The 20,270-nt window shown below is 44.6% G+C and overlaps 1 pseudogene; it reads left to right on the forward strand.

The window, feature by feature from the left end:
* Positions 1 to 18,541: 18,541 nt before the first annotated feature.
* Positions 18,542 to 19,848, forward strand: LOC133065890 (large ribosomal subunit protein uL4-like; annotated as a pseudogene).
* The last annotated feature ends 422 nt before the right edge of the window (positions 19,849 to 20,270 follow it).

Here is a 20,270-nt window from a genome sequence, read left to right on the forward strand (position 1 = left end):
GGAAAAAAACTAATGAAGCAAAAACAAAATCAAATCTAACCCACAGCTTTGCTGCTTCACAGAGAGACTGAGTCTCTTCCCACCTTGCTCCACACCTTGGCAATGTACTGTGATAATGAGGAAGATTGAATCTCGTGTAGTGTGACCTTTTGAAAGGAGGGGTGATCATTTGCATTATTCTGATTTTCACCCTCTCTTGCAACCAGTGCAGAATTGCATGATAATTTAAAACTTGTCTAGATAGTTCAGATATACATTTTTTTTTTTTTACATAGCAATTTTGTGGGTAGCTGATTTATTTGTTTCTGCTTGTTTAAATGCTTCACATAATGAAAATGATTATTGCTATCTACACAAGAGGTGAAAGTGTCTTTGAGCAGAGGCTTCATGGAGAAAATAATTATGAAGCTGTCATTTTCATAAATACCTTGACAGTGAAATATCTACAGAATACTCTATGGGCTTCCCTGGTGTCTAGTAGTGAAGAGTCTGCCCCTGATTCAGGGACCACAGGCTCGGTCCCTGGTCCGGGGAGACCCCACACGCCCCAGGGCAGCTCAGCCCGGCGCCGCAATCCTGGGCCCGCGCGCCGCGATCCAGAGGCGGCGCTGGAAGCCACCAGTCGGAACTGCTGAGCCGGCTGCCCAGAGCCTCTGCTCCACATCGAGAGAAACCAATGCGCTGAGAAGCCCGCTCGCCGCAACTAGAGAAAGCTTGCACGTAGCAACGAGTACCCAGCACAGCCAACAAATGAAGAAATAATCACAAATTTATTTTTTTTTTAACTACGAGGTTATTATTATTATTGAAAACACTGTAATGAGTGTTTCAACTACAGGAAAAGCAACTGTCCCCAAATTCAGGACAAACCCTCCGGAAAATGGCAGGGGACGTTAAATCTGCCTCTAGCACGCCATGGTTCTCCCTTCTTCCCTGTCCTCTGAACGCGGATAAACGTGGCTGCTGGGAAGTTCGGTTCCAGGCTCAGTAATACTACTACCTGTGTGACCTTGACCGAATCACTTCTCTTTTTCCAGGAGGTAGGTTTTTGTTTTTGTTTTGTTTTTTATGTTTAGAGTGAGTGGTTGGATTAAATGATCTCTAACTGCCTTCTAGATTGCTAATTCTTTGACCACTCATTCTTTGACGTTCTCTGCTGGCCGCTGGCTGTTAATGACCTTCGTGGAAGGCTTCATGGGTGTTGATGGCTTAGGCGCCGTCCTCCGCAGCTGACCCACCTTTACTTATACGGGGGCCATAGGCATGCAGCTGGTAACCCCTCCACTCCTCTCGCCGGGAGAATTCCGTGGAATGGGAAACCTGGCCAGCTACAGCCCACGGGGCAGCAAAGGAGTCCTCGGACCCGACAGCCGCTGACGCCCAGAGGCGGGCACTGCTTCTGCCCTTTTCTTCCCCTCCCTCTTTGAAAAGAAAGACTTAGTTGAAATTAAAACTGAACGGCTGAGAGATATTATGGTGCTGTTACTGTAGGTAAGCAGACGCCAACTTCACGTGGTTAATTACTGCTGAAATAATTTATTGAGAATTTAGCAAAAGATTCTCTGCTCCTCAGATGAATACAGATTCTTCTCTTGTGTTAGGAATTTCTCATGTTATTTGAAAGCGTAAGAAAGTGTGTATGCCTGTCCAAGATTGCTAGGCTGTAATCTCAGTGATTATAGGACCCCAAACCATGTCAAGTTGCCCCTCCCCTCCTGTGCCTAACACCGTGTTTAGTAGGTACCAGAGACTCAGTAAGTAATTGATAAGTTAACGAATGAAAAAGGCATCTCACAACTTTGTAAATATGTCAGATCAGTAAATCTTGCTGTTCTACATAAAGCTCTGACATAAATGAGTTAGAGGGCATCCACTGCTGTCCTCACCCCTCAAAGATGAGCACTTTGAACCAATATTCCTGGCTGCTTCAGTTCTGTGCCATTGTTTTAGCCTGTTTTACGCATTTGCAAGGCTGCCTTTTACATCTAATCTGGGTAAAAAGGCTTACAAGACCACACATTGATTATTTTAGCCCAAGAAAATTATGTATGGCAACTTGCATGATAAACATTATAATATGAAATAGAATGCAATAAATATTTCTGAGCAAATTGCTATTGCACAATACCCATGTAAACCAGCCTTCTCATGGGACCTTAAAACTTGTTTGACTTATTTAGTATACTAAGATTATGCCTTAGAACTGAAGACACTTTGTTCCATAGGATTAAATTCCAATCTTCAGGACTAAACAGGCTGGGAACTCCCCTTGCAGGCTGGTGTTAGGGCTCTGCCCTTCCGATGCCGGGGGCGTGGGTTCCACCCTGATTGGGGAACTAAGACCCCACACGCACCACAGCCTGCCCAAATAAATACACATTAAAAATAAAAACTAAATGCAATCCATCCCGCCCCCCCCCCACCCCGCCCCGAAAAAGACTGGAAAGGTTAATTTCTAGTAAGGGAAAAAACAAAAATAAAAACAGCCAGTGGAGGCTGTTACAGAACTTTGACCAGAAGGAAAATTACCACAGAGATGAGACACTCTTTCATAGTAGACAGAACCATCCATTCAGTTAGCCAATACTTAAGGAATGTTCCCTAAGCCAATAGTACAGGCCAATACTTATGGAATATACCTGCCTCCATGTGTCAGGCAGTGGGGATAAAATGAAGATAATGCTGGTCTGTGCCATGCCCTCAAGAAATTTATAATCTGGGGAGGGAGATAAACTATAAAAGGATGACCCTTGAAAGAAATTATCAGGTGACCAAAAATGAGAACCGAAATGGACAGTAGGGTAGAGCAATAAAGAAGTATGTGTCAGAGCTACATGTCAAAATGCTCTCTAGATATTTCTAGAAATGTGAGCATGAGTGCCACTGATGCTCACCGCCACGCCCGTGGCAGAGAGCGGTGTGTGACTATGCTACTTTACTTCCATGAGTAAAGTGCTTCTTACTCAAGTACTTTACTTCTCTGTTACTTTACTTCCTTGTCAAACCTGGACCTTCTTTAGTTTTTTATTGTCTTGGTAATTGGCACTGCCATTCATTCAGTTGTACAAGCCAGAAAACTGGGCAGCCTCCTCGACTCTTCCCCGCTTCCTCACTGCTCACAGATAACCCATCATGAAGTCCCAATCAGTTTTCTTTTCTATACATTTCTAACCCACGTGTGTCATACCATTTCCACCACTGGATATTGCATGTGACATGCACTAAAAAGTTATTCATTGTGAGAGGGTAACAGGCAGGAAGGCCAGGGGTCTCCAAATGGAGGAAAGAGGCTGTAAGTGCCAGACATTTTTATCTCTCTTAAGCGGCAGGAAGAAACAAACCAGCGATCTGTTTTTCCTTCTCTATACAAATTTAAAAGGAGGTTTCTCTTAACATTCTGTGTTGCCATGACACCTGGTCTCACCTAAAGCTAACTACTCTCAGACTTTGAGTTAACCAATACATTCCTTTTTCGTATGGAAATGTTGTCTTAAGCTATGTTAATGAACCCCAGACTCTACCTTCAAGTTGGTTCCGCCAAACGGCCTAACTTACTTATTCAGGTATTGTTCCCCTAATCTATGTAAACGGAACTATTTGTTGGTATTCTGCCCTTCTACAAGATTCAAGTCAATCGTTTTATGGCCTGGGATGGATTATCTGATGCCATTCTAAATTTTATGACATTCCTTTCATTTCATTAACAGACTGTGAGTGACTATATAACATACAGCTAAAGACTAGGAGGGGGGTACTCTTTTGCCCCTTTCTGATGCCTATGTCAGAAGCTTTCTCTATACTTTAATAAAACTTTATTACACAAAAGCTCTGAGCGATCCAGCCTCGTCTCTGGCCCCGGATTGAATTCGTCTCCTCCGGAGGCCAAGAATCCCGCGTCTTATCGTTCAGCAGCAACCTTTCATCTTGGGGGCTCGTCCGGGATCCTTCAGGACAAGGTAAGGATGCTTGGAGCTCTATTTCTTTGTTCTCCTAGCGAACACGTTTTCCGCTGTACTTTACTAACTCTATGGTGTGCTTGTGTGAATGAATGAAACGCCCTGAGCGAAGCAAGTGAGGAGCCCTGCTCTGCGGTCCCGCGGTGACCTCATAAGCTATGGCAGAAACCTGTCGGGGGTTTATACCAACCTGCCAATGCCAAGAGGCAACCAATGTCTCCTTTGGGAACTGACCAGAAACGGGCAAAGCGTGTGGACCGAACTCTCCTTTCTCGGTCAAACTTTTCAGTCTCTTTGACCATTTCATAACTCCTTGAGAATTAGAAGTACTAACCTAATCTATCGGATCATAGACTTTCCAGGGACTTGTAATCTATGTTGCTACTGTACTGTGGCCTAGGTCTCAAACTTGAATTGGTAGTCAGGAAGCGCCTAGCCTCGCTAGGCATGGAAAGTTCAGAAGCTAGATGGAGCTCCAACTCCCAGAGCATCTCTGAGGTTAAAGGTTACTCAGATTGGAACTGCAATGGTTTTTTCCTTTGGTAACGCTGGCTCTTAGTGGACCAGAGGAGGCTCTTATACCGGTGTGGTGACGCTTGGAAGGAACATCTCAGTTTCATGTTTGTATCGGTCTTATTGCGGTCAGGAATGTACTCAGGGTCGTGCACAGGCACTTAGGTGACGAATGTGCCCCCCAGAGGTCTTAGCTTGGGAGGCATTCCGAAAGGTTACTCTGATTGCGCCCCGGGTGGCATCAAAGGCAAGCGAGGTGAAGAGCTGGACGTCAGTCAGGGATGCCATCAGGTCTACCCCTGGTGCAGCCCCACCCCGTCTCGGTGGTAGAACCGGGAGGGGCGAGTGTGACGCCTGCGTCGGTAGGAGACAGACTAAGTCCGACCAGGAAGGAAAAGCTTTTGGTGTAACGTCTGTCTACACCCCCATCTAGAGCAGGGAGGGACGCCTCCGGTAGAAAAAATGGCGCTGGTCGCTTTTTTTCTCTCTTACAGATGGGAGCTAACAATTCCAGCCTCACTCCTTTGAACTGTATCCTGAAAAACTGGGATAGATTTGATCCCCAGGGCTTAAAGAAGACACACCTGGTCTTCCTATGTGATACTGCATGGCCGCGGTACCCACTGGAGGACGGCGAACGGTGGCCAGTTGGAGGGTCTCTTAAGTATAACACTGTTTTACAATTAGACCGGTTCTGTAAAAAGCAAGAGAAATGGGTAAAAATAGCATATGTGTTGCCCTTTTTCTCTCTGCAAAATATGCCAGACTTATGTCCTAAGGGTATAGATTTGGGTGTGAAACCTTCCGCTCCCCCCTGTCCTCCTACTTTGCCCCCGTATCCGGGTCTCCGAGATGAGGTTCAAACTGCTTTAGTCTCAGTGGAAACACAAACTGAGACTCAAACTGCCTCGGTCTCAGTGGGAACCCAAATTGAGATTCGAACTGCTCATGTAGAGGTCCAAACAACTCCTGTCTCAGTACGACTTCAGACTACTCTGGTTTCAGTAAAAACTCAGACCATCGAAGTAGGAGATGAGATAGAGGACAGGAGACAAAGAGATAAAAAAAAGCAGGTTTCTCCAATCTATCCCTGGGATGTGTGCAGAGCAGCCAGAGAGACTTGAGGGACAGCCACTCATGCTGTTGCCCCTTCATAAAATACCCACCGGGAGAAATTATCAGTCTATGAGAGTTAATAAGCCTTTTTCTTATCAAGAGATACAAAGAATTAAGGAAGATCTGGGAGACTATTTAAAAGACCCAGAAAAGTATATTAGAGCTTTTAAAGGTGTTACTCTGCATTATGACCTCACTTGGAAGGATGTGATTGATGTATATCTTGGGACAAACGTTGACTCCCGACTCAAAGGCTCAAGTTTTGGGAAAAGCGGTTGCTTATGGAGATGAATGGCTTGGTAATGAATCAGTGAAAAAGAGGGAAGACGAGATAACTGCCCTCCCCACTGGGAGTCAAGCGGTCCCAGCTACAGAACCAGACTGGGACTATAACACTGCTAAAGGAAGATGGGATCAGAGTCATTTTGTCAGATGTATTCTTGAAGGACTCAGACAGGCGCGTTCTAAGCCTTTAAACTATGGCAAACTGGCAGACATAGAACAGGAGGAGAAGGAAGCTCCTGGTAAATTCCTAGATAGACTGAGAGAAGCCCTTCGCAGATTCACTGAGATTGATCCCGAAAGTGAAGAGGGGAAAGTGATCTTAAAAGATAAATTTCTCACTCAGTCGGCTCCAGATATTCGCCGTAAGTTATCAAAACGGGCGTATGGACCAAATCAGTCTTTAGATAATCTGTTACAACTGGCTCAGACAGTCTATTACGGTAGGGAATATGAGGGAAAAAAAAAAAGGCAGAGAAAGACGAAGGAAAAGGCGGAAGCCCTCGCAATGGCTATAAAAACCGTTCTTAAGCAGCCTGAAAAAAATGCCCAGAGGGACCCAGGTAAAAAGAGATGGGCTTGCTATTGCTGTGGAAAGGAGGGGCATCTCAAGCGGGATTGCCCTCAGGCATCTAAGCCGCCCCCGGCTCCATGTCCGGTCTGCAAGGGACCACACTGGAGGAGAGACTGCCCCCAGAGGCGTAGGTCTCAGGGGTCTGACTCTCAAGACAATCAGGACTGAAGGTGCCCGGGGGTCCTCACACAAGCTCCCGTCCTAATTACACCTGAGGAACCCCGGGTATTGATAACGGTGGGAGGCCAATCCGTCAATTTCCTTTTAGATACTGGGACAACTTACTCCGTGCTTACTGAAGCCCCTGGCCCACTTTCTTCCCGATCCGCTTCCGTAATGGGACTGTCTGGACGAGCCAAAAGGTATTACTTCAGTTATTCTCTATCGTGCAACTGGGATTCTGTGCTATTTTCACACGAGTTTCTTATCGTGCCAGAATCACCCTCACCCCTTTTGGGGAGGGATATACTGAGCAAGGTCCATGCCTCTGTTTTCATGAATATGGAGCCTTCCCTTTCTCTACCTTTAGTTGAACAAAATGTGAATCCTAGAGTATGGGCTGATGGAAAATCTGTGGGTCGAGCACAAAATGCTATTCCTGTGGTTGTCAAGCTCAAAGACCCACACTTATTCCCACATAAGAAGCAGTATCCACTGAAACCTGAGGTTAAGGAAGGGTTAAAACCCATCATTGAGAATTTAAAGGAGCAGGGACTATTAGTTCCCTGTAACAGTCCATGCAACACTCCTATTTTGGGTGTAAAAAAATCAAATGATAAATGGAGATTAGTTCAAGATTTACGAATAATAAATGAGGCTGTGGTTCCTTCACACCCCGTGGTGCCTAATCCTTATACTTTATTGTCTAAAATTCCTGAACGAGCCAAATATTTTTCAATAATTGATTTAAAAGATGCCTTCTATTCAGTGCCTTTGGCAGAGGAAAGTCAATTTCTATATGCCTTTGAAGACCCCACACAGCCAGCTTCCCAGTTAACCTGGACAGTTTTGCCCCAGGGATTTCGTGACAGTCCTCACTTATTTGGACAAAGTTTGTCACGAGATCTACAAAACTTTAATAGCTCTGAAGCGGTAGTGTTACAATATGTAGATGATATTTTGCTCTGTGCTGAGACAGAGGAAGCTTGTTCACGAGCCTCAGAAGATTTCTTAAACTTTCTGGCAGGCTGCGGTTACAAGGCATCAAGAGAAAAGGCTCAGCTTTGTCAACAATCTGTTAGATATCTGGGCCTAATCATCTCAAAAGGGACTAGGGCCATAGGCCCTGAAAAAATTAAACCTATACTAAACCATCCCCTACCTATGACTTTAAGACAATTGAGAGGATTTTTGAGAATCACAGGCTACTGTCGTATTTGGATTCCAGGCTATGGGGAACTTGCCCGGCCTTTATATAAACTTATAGCTGAAACTCAGCAGGCCCAAACCGACAAACTGGTTTGGTCTCCAGATACTCAAAAGGCTTTTAAGGTTCTTCAGACTGCTCTCCTGCAAGCTCCGGCTTTGAGTTTGCCCACAGGGTCAAAATTTAACCTGTTTGTCACTGAAAGAAAAGGTATGGCCTTGGGAGTTTTGACACAACCCCGGGGGCCTCACCAGCAACCTATTGCTTATCTAAGCAAAAAATTAGATGTAATTGCACGTGGGTGGCCCCACTGCCTAAGAGTAATTGGGGCAGCGGCTTTATTAGCACCTAAAGCTTTAAAAGTAATTAATGGACGAAACCTTACTGTACTGACTTCTCATGATGTGAATGGAATCTTAAATTCTAAGGTTAATATTTGGATGACAGACAGTAGGCTTCTTAAATATCCGTCACTGTTGTTAGAAGGACCAGTAACTAAGCTTAAAGTTTGTGGAAATTTAAATCCTGCCACCTTCCTTCCTGAGAAGGAAGATGAAACACCTGATCACGATTGTTCCCAATTCCTAACTTTAAACTATGCAGCTCGGGAGGATCTAATGGATACCCCATTAGACAATCCTGACTTGGAAATATTTACAGACGGCAGTTCTTTTGTTCGGGATGGAAAGCGCAAAGCAGGTTACGCTGTGGTGACTGCTGAACAGGTTTTAAAAGCAAAATCTCTCCCCCAGGGAACCAGTGCCCAGTTAGCGGAGCTCGTGGCTCTTACCCGAGCTCTAGAGTTAAGCAAAGGGCAACGAGTGAATATCTACACTGATTCTAAGTATGCTTATTTGACTTTACATGCTCATGCTGCAATATGGAAAGAAAGACAGTTTAAAACAGCAACAGGAGAACCTATTAAGCATTTCAGAGAGATTGAGAGACTTTTAACTGCTATCTATTGTCCTAAAGAAGTAGCGGTTATGCATTGCAAAGGGCACAGCAGGGATGGGAGTAAAGTAGCTGCCGGTAACCTGTTAGCTGACTCTCAAGCCAAAAAAGCGGCACTTTACGAAACCCCCTCCTTACAGACGCCTTTGATCTGGACAGGTCCTGTGGAGCAAGAAAAGCCACAATATACTGAGGAAGAATTAAAAATATATGAGAAAAGAGGAGCAAAGATTACTGATAAAGGATGGTTACAGTCTGAGGATGGACGATTAATAATTCCTGAAAATGCTCAGTGGAAAATTCTTAAGGGTTTACATCAGAGTTTTCATTTGGGTGTAGAAAGTACTTACCAGATGGCTTCTCGTTTGTTTAAAGGTAAAAATATAATAAAAACTCTAAAAAACATTATCAAACGGTGTGAGGTATGTCAGAAAAATAACCCAAAGACTGAAAAGCTAGCAAAATCTAGATTACAACGAAAGGGAAAGTATCCTGGAGAAGACTGGGAAATTAATTTTACTCATATGCCAAAAGCTAATGGATATTCTTGCTTACAAGTTTGGGTGGATACTTTTACCGGATGGATTGAGGCGTTCCCCTGTCGTAGTGAACAAGCTAAGGAGGTTATAAAGATTTTAATCCATGAAATTATCCCCAGGTTTGGGCTGCCACGGAGCCTTCAGAGTGACAATGGCTCCGCCTTTAAAGCTGCTGTAACTCAGGGGGTGTCTAAAGCTCTAAGAATAGAGTATCACTTACACTGTTCCTGGAGACCCCAATCCTCAGGAAAGGTTAAAAAAGCTAATGACATTATCAAAAGACATCTGCGCAAATTAACTCAAGAAACGCAGGACAACTGGATTAAAGTCCTACCCATAGCTTTAATGAGGGCTCGAACTGCCCCAAAAAAGGAGGGACTGTCCCCCTTTGAATGTATTTATGGAAGGCCTTTCTTACGCACAGACATTGTTATAGATCCTGAGGCCTTAGAGTTAACTAATTATGTAACTCAACTCTCAGCTTTTCAACAGGCATTAACAGAACTCCGGGAGACGACTCCTGACCCAGCCTCTGAATCCAGCAAGCCTCTATTTGAGCCAGAAACCGAGGTCCTCATAAAAACATTGGGATCTGGGGGCTCATCCCTCGAGCCCCTCTGGGAAGGCCCTTACCAGGTTATTCTTTCTTCTCCCACAGCTGTCAAAGTGCCAGGGATTCATTCGTGGATACATCACACTCGAGTCAAGAGGTGGCACCCTGACCAGAACTAAGTGATGTCATTTTATGTTTTTACTTTCTATGCTCTGACTTTGTATGTTTCAGATGGGCCTGATAATCTATGTGAGCCTACTTCTGCTGACTCCAGAAATCCTGAGTCTGCCCTTTGATCCTCAAGACAATGCCTTCCTGTCCTGGGCTCACTCCTATGCTGCATTCCACAATCGGTCTAACTGCTGGGTTTGCGGAGCACTCCCCTCTTCATCAGTGAAAGGCTTCCCGTGTTGGACATCTCCACTTCAAGGAAAAGGCTTTCTCCAAGTCTGCGAATACATTCGACAACAATCATATGTGATGCCTCTTCTTCGTCTGATGACATCTAACAACCCTAGAATGGACTGGTGTAATACTTTGTACCTTAACTATGGACATAACGTGACTTTTAATTTTGATTATACACTGTCTCAGTTTAATCACTATTTTGCTGCACATAAGACAAATAGGTCTAGATCTGATGGTTTTTTACCTGACGTTTATCAAATATGGGATGAGGTTATATGGCTAACTCCTGAAAAGGGACGTCTAATATCTACTGCCCCTATATGCTGGGAACAAACAGAGCCATCCCCCAAAGTTAGCCAACAACTTAATTACACTGATTAAAAACAATTGGGATTTTTGCCTCAAAAAATATGTAACGTAATCATTCCCGTGTTTTCCAACCCCAGTTCAGGACCTCCCTTTGTCTGGCCAGGCACTAATTGGGACTGGGCATCTCAGTCACGCTGGCTTGCCCCAAACGGGACTTATTGGATATGTGGCTCTTACCTATGGGCTTGGCTTCCCCCTGGCTAGATAGGGAGATACACCCTGGGTCTAGCCTTTACTCATGGTTTTATATTTTCAGAGCTTCCAAAAAAGCCTGCTAATTTACCCCACCTTAAAACTCGGTGGGCAAGGTCTGTATTTCACTGGTATGATTATTTGGCTGCAGTGTTTGTCCCCTCTTTGGAAACTACAGATGTTATGTTACGAGTAGATGCTTTGACTAATTTTACTCAACAGGCATTACAAGATTCTCAAAAAGCTATTTCAGCTCTTAATGCTGAACAAGCACAAATTAAAAAGGTGGTTTTACAAAACAGATTGGCTTTAGATATTCTGACAGCTGCACAAGGAGGAACTTGTGCCATCATTCATACTCAATGCTGCACATATATACCTGATATGAGCACTAATGTTACTCATTTTACTAAACACATGAACAAGATGATTGGGGCCATGGATACTCCTAAAGCCTCAATTGCCTCACTTTGGGAGACGTTAACTAATTCCCCATGGTGGAAACCTGTCTTAATTACAATAATTCTGATTGTTTTGTTTTTGCTCTTTGCTCCCTGCATTTGTAACTGTGTGACTGGATTTGTTTCTAGTCACATAAAAGCTTTTAAGTTACAAATGGTTGCTCAAACTCCTGCTATCACTGCAGCTTCTTCTGACTACTATTTGGGGCCCCTGGATCAGACATCCTCACTATGAAGATTAGGAAAATATGTTGCCTCACCAATTTAGGGACAACGCCCCTTGTCAGCTCGGAAGCAGTTATGAAATAAAAACGACGCCCCTTTTCCCTAGGCAACATAATTCTCCTAAAAGAAAAGGGGGGAATGAGAGGGTAACAGGCAGGAAGGCCAGGGGTCTCCAAATGGAGGAAAGAGGCTGTAAGTGCCAGACATTTTTATCTCTCTTAAGCGGCAGGAAGAAACAAACCAGCGATCTGTTTTTCCTTCTCTATACAAATTTAAAAGGAGGTTTCTCTTAACATTCTGTGTTGCCATGACACCTGGTCTCACCTAAAGCTAACTACTCTCAGACTTTGAGTTAACCAATACATTCCTTTTTCGTATGGAAATGTTGTCTTAAGCTATGTTAATGAACCCCAGACTCTACCTTCAAGTTGGTTCCGCCAAACGGCCTAACTTACTTATTCAGGTATTGTTCCCCTAATCTATGTAAACGGAACTATTTGTTGGTATTCTGCCCTTCTACAAGATTCAAGTCAATCGTTTTATGGCCTGGGATGGATTATCTGATGCCATTCTAAATTTTATGACATTCCTTTCATTTCATTAACAGACTGTGAGTGACTATATAACATACAGCTAAAGACTAGGAGGGGGGTACTCTTTTGCCCCTTTCTGATGCCTATGTCAGAAGCTTTCTCTATACTTTAATAAAACTTTATTACACAAAAGCTCTGAGCGATCCAGCCTCGTCTCTGGCCCCGGATTGAATTCGTCTCCTCCGGAGGCCAAGAATCCCGCGTCTTATCGTTCAACAGCAACCTTTCAATTGTTTATCTGGAATTCAGATTTAACCGGGCATCTTATATTGTTATATGTGAAACCTGGCAACCCTAGCCCAATTAACCTAATTCAAAAGAAGCAAAAATTGGTTCTTAGACTTCAAATGCTGTGCTCTGGATTGAACCGTGGAGTGGATTGTTTATTTTGTCAATATATGGTACTAATATTCTAGAGACAGATGTATATTTATTTAACCTGCAGAACACCTGTGTATTTAGACGGCTTTAAAAAAAAAAAAAAAGGAAAAATCCAGTTGAGTGAGGTCGGACCACAGAATATTTTGTGAGGTACAGATGAAGTGTAGAGAAGAAAAACAAAATATTTTCTCTAGTTTGACATTAGCCAACTCCTCTTCTAAAACTTTGATAATGACACTGTTTCCTAGGAGAGGCCAAAGTGCTGAAGTTCTTCACATATTTTGTAAGTTTATGTATCACTGAAACACTGAAACGGAGCCAATGCAGGAGAGATTGTCAGGTTCCCTCACAGCTGAGCAGAGTGCTCTATCATGCATGGCCTGTTTTTGAAATGGGATTTTGTGAAAAAACAGCAGAACACCTTCTCCGGGCTTCTCTTCCATTAACTGCTCACACTTGACACATCCATAGATGATCTCATGGGCTCCCTCATGGCAGCCAGCTTCCTGCATTTGCATTCTTAGCTAGGCAGTGACATTTTAAGCAGCAGAATTTACTCTGGCTAGAGGGTGTTCACATATCTCAAAGCTATGGTTTTTCCAGTAGTCATGTATGGATGTGAGAGCTGGACCATAAAGAAAGCTGAGTGCCAAAGAATTGATGCTTTTGAACTGTGGTGTTGGAGAAGACTCTTGAGAGTCCCTTGAATAGCAAGGAGATCCAACCAGTCCATCCTAAAGGAAATCAGTCCTGAATATTCATTGAAAGGACTGATGCTGAAGCTGAAACTCCAATAATTTGGCCACCTGATGTAAAGAATGGTGACCAAAATATTGGATAGACAGGGACTGTGCTATAGTCCATGGGGTCTCAAAGAGTAGGATATGACTGAGCGACTGAACTGAACTGAACTGAAATGATGTGAAGAGCCAACTCATTGGAAAAAAACCTGATGCTAGGAAAGATTGAGGACAGGAGAAGGGAGCGACAGAGGATGAGATGGTTGGATGGCATCACCGACTCCATGGACATGCATTTGAGTAAACTCCAGGAGACAGTGATGGACAGGGAGGTCTGGCGTGCTGCAGTCCATGGGATCACAAACAGTTGGACGCGACTTAGCAACCGAACAATATTCTCAGAGTTCATGTAGCCAGATAAGAAGTTCAACATGCAAGCACATGGTGAAAGCTCTTCTGGAAAAAGCGCCTTGTTGCCACCGCAGCCCACACGGCTGCCTCAGCTTGCGCTGCGACACCCCGGCACTGGCCAGGTTCCACCACTGCTGCCAGGAAGAGCGGGGCACCTCCACCACGTGCATGCCAAAGGATGGGTCCCGGAGGCAGCTACCTTCTCACACACCCTGCTTCAGAACTGCCTTTCTGAGTGAGCGGCTCTGTGCCCTAGCCGCAAGGGAGGCTGAGAACTGGAGTTCTGGCTTCTACCTTGGGGAAGCTCAACTTAAGGCGGAAAAACTTTCCAAACAGGTAGGAAGGGAGTTCAAAAGATACTGAGCAACCACCAGAGTAAAAAGCATTCACTTCTCCTTTATGCAACTGACCAGTCTTTACAAACACAATGATTAAGGTACAAGCTTTGCATTCAGATGGACTCTGGCTCCAGTTCTAGCTCTGCCTCCTGGGAGACCAAACACACTCGCCCCTCGGAGGTGCCATGTCTCATCCAGGATGTAGGCACGTTGCTGCCGTTCCTCTCGTAGGAGGGTGGTAAGGGTAAAAGGAGAAGAATATACTCGTTTGGGGGTGGAGTTTACCTCCCCACAGGACAAATGCTCATCCCCATTTTGAATATTGTTACTACCATATTTTATCTCTTTCTTTTAAAATCTTTTAGCTACAACCACTTTGGGGATTTTATTAACGAATCTGTTTTTTTTTTTTTTTTCTATGGTGGTGTCTTTTTCACCTTACAACACTAATGTGATTCAGTGATTTAAAACAGATTTCTTTTCTTTAATGTTGTCTTTTTCTCCTGGGCTTCCCTGGTGGCTCATATGGTAAAGAATCCACGGGCAATTCGGGAGCCCTGGGTTCAGTCCCTGGGTCGGGAAGATCCCATGGAGAAGGGCGTGGCTCTTCTGGCCTAGAGAATTCCATGGACTGTACAGTCCATGGGGTTGCAAAGAGTCAGACACAACTGAGCAACTGTCACTTTCTTTTTTTCACTTAAGACTGATTTTCCTAATGAATCATTTCGCTAACAACATTATGGCCAAAGGCATGCAAGCACTCATTTTCTTAAACTTTTTTCTAGTATTTTTTTCTGATTACATTGCAAAAAAAATTTTTAGAAATTGTATAAAAACAGAAAAGTAGAAATAAAAATACATTAGAATTCCACCAACTAGCAGTAGCCAGTATTGAAGGTGTGCCATGGATTTGCCTCTTGGGAAGTTTTTTATCAGCCACCAGCCTCATAGATTTGTGAAACAGTTAACAAACATGGAGTCTGAGCTCCCCTTGACTCCCAGGGATCGCTACAAGTCCACAGGCCACATCTTCCTGACCCCCTTCGTCTGTTTTCTCCAACCTCCCATTGAATGGAAAGGTCACCTGAAACCTTCGTTGCCAGGCAGCAAGTTATGTTTTATTTATTCATATCCTGTTAGGAGTTTTCAAGTTTTGTGTGTCCGTCCCGTGTTTCTAAACAGGGGAAGTAGAGGATGCTGGGAAATGTTTTTTGGCTTTGTGAGAGCCTTGGAGAGAGGAGAGGGGAAGAAAATTACTCTTTCGTTGTGAGGTTTGCCAAGTGAACTCTGAGAAGCTGTGATATCACTCACAGGCCGCGCCAAGCTGCATGGAAATGGCGTGTCTTGGCAGACGTCTCGACGGCGCCTGATTCCTCGGGGCTGGCGTGGGCCTCCATGAGAAGTGGCTCCATAGGCAGTATTTACATAACCGTGGCGGAGTGTGAGAATACACGCCCCTGTGGCACTGCCCTAAATATTTCCATTCAGCAGGGAATTAAAGGAGAACTTCATCGCTGAACGACAGATAAACACAATTCCTCAAGCGGCGGTCAGTTCAGCTGGGGAACAAGACCGGCGTTAGGAAAGCCCGGCCTGCTGAAAATAGCTTCATCCGCCGCCTGGCTGTCTGCGCCTTCCCCCCGCCCCATCCCCCCAGCTCCAGAAATGTGGGCTCATCCGCTCTCAAAGAAGCTGTCCAGATTGTTTTTCCTCACTAAGCGCTCGGTCCACTTACTGAGCGTACACCTACCGTGAGCCAGCATGCGACTGGATGCCTCTCCCTTCAGCAGGGTTCTCTCTTTCTTTCTGGGTTGTAGAACTGCCTGTGGATAGGGGTGAGATGATGTTGCCAAGGAAAAGGTTTTTTGATGCCAGCGCGCACTGAAGGGGAAGCAGGGCTGACTCAGTCCTGAGTGGTCTGCAGCCCACGCGTCCCTTTAGCACCGTGTATGTGCCTGTCGGTCACTCAGGCATGTCCTGGGGGACCAGACCTGGGTCTCCCCCACCGCAGGCAGATTTTATATCTATGCAAATACTTCCCAGTGGTAAAGAAGCCGCCTGCCAAACTGGACACACAAGAAATGAGAGTTTGATCCCTGGGTCGGGAAGATCCCCTGGAGGAGGAAATGGCAACCCACTCCAGTGCTCTTGCCTGGAGAATTCCATGGACAGAGGGGTCCGGTGGGCTACGGTCCACGGGGCCACAAAGAGTTGGACAAGACTGACTGAGTGCACACATACACACACACATATAACTATATATACAACTCCACTGTCCAGAGGTGGCCACTGATAACGGTGGCCACAGATTTTTCTGTTGGGAAGATTTTTATCAGCCACCAGTACCACAGATTTGTGAAACAGCCAGCATGTGGTTTGAATGCCACTTGACTCCCAGTGGTTGCTACGAGTCCACAGGCCACATCTGCCTAAGCACATTCGTCTGTGTTTTCTCCAGCCTCACATTGGAGGGGAAAGGTCACTTGAAACCTTAGTTGCCCGGTTACAGGTTATGTTTTATTTATTATATTAGTTATATTGTAACTTAGTTACAAGTTATGTTTTATTTATTATATTGTTTTATTTATTATATTATTATATTTATAATATAGTTAATATATTATATATTCAAGTTTTGTATGTCAGCCTTGCATTTCATATCTATGTTAAGAGAGAGAGAGATTTATAGATACATTTATCATCAATCAGAGTAGTAGTTGCATTTGTGTGCAGGGTGGAGACAGTGACTCAGAGGCAGCATGCGTGAGCTGGGATGCTGGCAGTGCTGTTTCTTGTTCTTATTAAATGGGTGTTTGCTTTGTAATAAAGCACTGAGTTATACAAAATAAAACCAGGATAAAATACCATGTTTTAACTAAGCAGAGGATAGAAACTGATTTTTTTCCAAGTTTCTCTATCATAATTTCATTTTCAGTTAGTGAAATTGCAAAATATTATTTGTTTCCAAGAAGACGTGCATGTATTGGGCTGGCCAAAAGGTTCTTTAGGGTTTTTCAGCAGATATTGTAGAAAAACCCGAATGAGCCTTTTGGCCAACCCCATATGTAAATATGAGTAATAAGTAGCAAGTAAATAACATGAACATAAATAATAATTGAAACCCAGGAAAAATTAACTTAGAGTATTATGAAGACCATCTTGAAGACAGGAAGGAGAGGTAACTGCAGACTCTTTCTGTTGAAAGTGACAGATATTCCACTCAAACTACTTAGATGACAAAAGGGGTATCTTCTGTCATTTAACCAGGAAGTTCAAATGTGCAGCTCTAGCCAAAGGCCTGGTGAATGTAGTGATTCAAATGATGTCATCATGAAATATCTGTCTCGACTCTAAGCATCCATATATTTTAAACATTAGTGTGGCCCTGTTCAACTCTGCACAGGAAGATAGCTCCATGGTGTATCTGTTTTCTAGGACGGCCGTAACAAAATAGACACAGACTGGAAAGCTTAAAACAAAAGCTTCAGTTTTGGAAGCCTGAAGTGTGAAGCCAAAGAATGGGCAGGGCTGGTCCCTTCTGCAGCGGAGAGGGAGAAACCCTCCCAGGTAACCCTTGGGCTTGATGCATCTCTCCAGCGTCTTCCTCATCATCACCTGGCCTACTCTGCGTGTCTGGGCATCTCTGACATTCTTATTGGATTCAAGACCCATCCTCATCCTGTGGGTAGATTAATAAAATAAGGGTCTCACCACCATCCTTACTTTCATTAACTCTGAAAAGATTCTTTCAAATCAGTCACATTCTGAGTTTCTGCATAGACACGGGTTGGGGGAGATATTATTCAGCCTTCTGCACACAGTGAGTTTCTTAGGGGCAGGGACCCATGCATCCTACTTGCCTCTTCAGCGCCTGACACACCTGTGTGTGCCTGGAAGACTCCCAGATACACACAGCATATTTGTGCATCTCTAAAGAAATCACTGCATGTTCCCAACTCCACTGTGTAACCCAAGAGGTTTACTGGGATTTTCTGTTTTAATAGCCATGACTGTCTGTTTACTCATAGTGTAGCTAAGACAGAGTTAGCTTGTTTATGGGTGCCCATGTGTCCAGGTGTATAAAAACATTACATCCACTAGTATATTTTCTTTTCCCAGTAACTGAGCCAACAGCAGTCTTAAAGTGTCAAAAGCTTAAATGACAACTCCCAACATCAGGATTTACAAGTCACAGAGCGTGTTCACAGTTATTACCTCATTGATGCATGCATGCTCAGTCGTGTCCAGCTGGTTGTGATATCATGGACTGTAGCCCACCAGTCTCTTCTGTCTGTGTGATTTCCCAGGCAAGAATACTGGAGCGGGTTGCCGTTTCTTTCTCGTGGGGATCTTCCCGGCCCAGGAATCGAACTCGTGTCTCCTGCATCTCTCGCACTGGCAGGAGGATTCTTTACCGCTGTGCCACCTGGGAAGCCTCGTTATCTCATTTGGTTCCTTAGTAATCCCATGAAGGTTATTATTGTCACCTTCATTATAATAATTATCACTTTCATCATCATCATCATCATCATCCCTGTTTTATAGGGATAAAGAAACTTGAGCTTTTTTTTTCCTGTGGGAGCCGCCGGGTTGAGAGGAGCGTGGCCTTCTCCTCTCCCTGCCATGGCGTGTGCTCGCCCACGACAGCAGTGTACTCCGGAAAGCAGAGTCCTCTGGCAAAAATGCCACTTTGCCTGCTGTGTTCAAGGCTCCCATTCGACCCGATATTGTTAACTTTGTTCACACCAACTTGTGCAAAAACAACAGACAGCCCTATGCTGTCAGTGAATTAGCAGGTCATCAAACCAGTGCCGAGTCTTGGGGTACCGGCAGAGCTGTGGCTCGAATTCCCAAGGTTCGAGGTGGCGGGACTCACCATTCTGGTCAGGGTGCTTTTGGAAATATGTGCCGTGGGGGCTGCATGTTTGCATCAACCAAGACCTGGCGACGTTGGCACCGCAGAGTGAATACAACGCAGAAGCGACATGTCATCTGCTCTGCACTAGCTGCCTCAGCCTTACCAGCACTGGTCATGCCTAAAGGTCACCGTATAGAGGAAGTTCCTGAACTTCCTTTGGTGGTTGAAGATAAAGTTGAAGGCTACAAGAAGACCAAGGAGGCCGTTTTGCTTCTGAAGAAACTTAAGGCCTGGAATAATATCAAAAAGGTCTATGCCTCTCAGTGAATGAGAGCTGGCAAAGGCAAAATGAGAAACCGTCGCCGTATCCAGCGCAGGGGACCCTGCATCATCTATAATGAAGACAATGGTATCATCAAGGCCTTCAGAAACACCCCTGGAATTACTCTGCTTAATGTAAGCAAGCTGAACATTTTGAAACTTGCTTCTGGTGGTCATGTGGGACATTTCTGCATTTGGACTGAAAGTGCTTTCCGAAAGTCAGATGAGCTGTACGGCACTTGGCGTAAAGCAGCCTTCCTCAAGAGTAGCTACAACCTCCCCATGCACAAGATGCTCATCACAGACCTTAGCAGAATCTCGAAAAGCCCAGAAATCCAAAGAGCACTCCCAGCACCACGCAAGATTCATCACAGAGTCCTGAAGAAGAATCCTCTGAAAAACCTGAGAATCACGTTGAAGCTTAACCCATACGCAAAGACGATACGCTGGAACACCATTCTTCGACAGGCCAAGAACCACAAAATCTGCATGGATAAGGCAGCAGAAACACTAGAAGCCAAATCAGATCAGAAGGGGGTTGAGGGCAAGAAGCCTGTGGTGGGAAACAAAGAAAAGAAGGCTGTTGGTGATAAGACGCTGAAGAAGCCTGTGGCGGGAAAAAGGCTGCAGGGACCAAGAAACCAGCAGCTGAGAAGGAACCCACCCCAGAGGAAAAGAAGGCTGCTGCATACACTTAAATCTGTTTATTCCACAAAGGCCAAATCATTTTGGACAGCTAATTCTGAATAAAGACCTGAACAAAGAGGCAAAAAAAAAAAAAAAGAAACTTGAAGCATCAGGACCTTTAGTTGTATTTGAAAATTACCCAACTGAAATTGGCTTCTGCAAAAGGGGAACATGGAAGAAAACAGGGATCTACTGAGGGTCAGGTGCAGCTGGATCAGGCGTCTTATCTCTCAGCTCTGCTTTCCTCTGCGTTGGCTTCATCTGTCGGCAGCCCTCCCCTCTCGATGGCCAGATGGCCGTCTGCAGACCCATGACTGTAACCGTTCTCTCTGTACACATGCTGAGAAAAGCATCACCCCAACAGTGACTCCTGAAGAAACCCCGGGCCTGGACCTCCTTGGACAAATGGCGTCACACCTGCAACCTTTAGCCC

This window comes from Dama dama, chromosome 12, assembly GCF_033118175.1.
Source record: "Dama dama isolate Ldn47 chromosome 12, ASM3311817v1, whole genome shotgun sequence".
Lineage (NCBI taxonomy): Eukaryota > Metazoa > Chordata > Mammalia > Artiodactyla > Cervidae > Dama > Dama dama.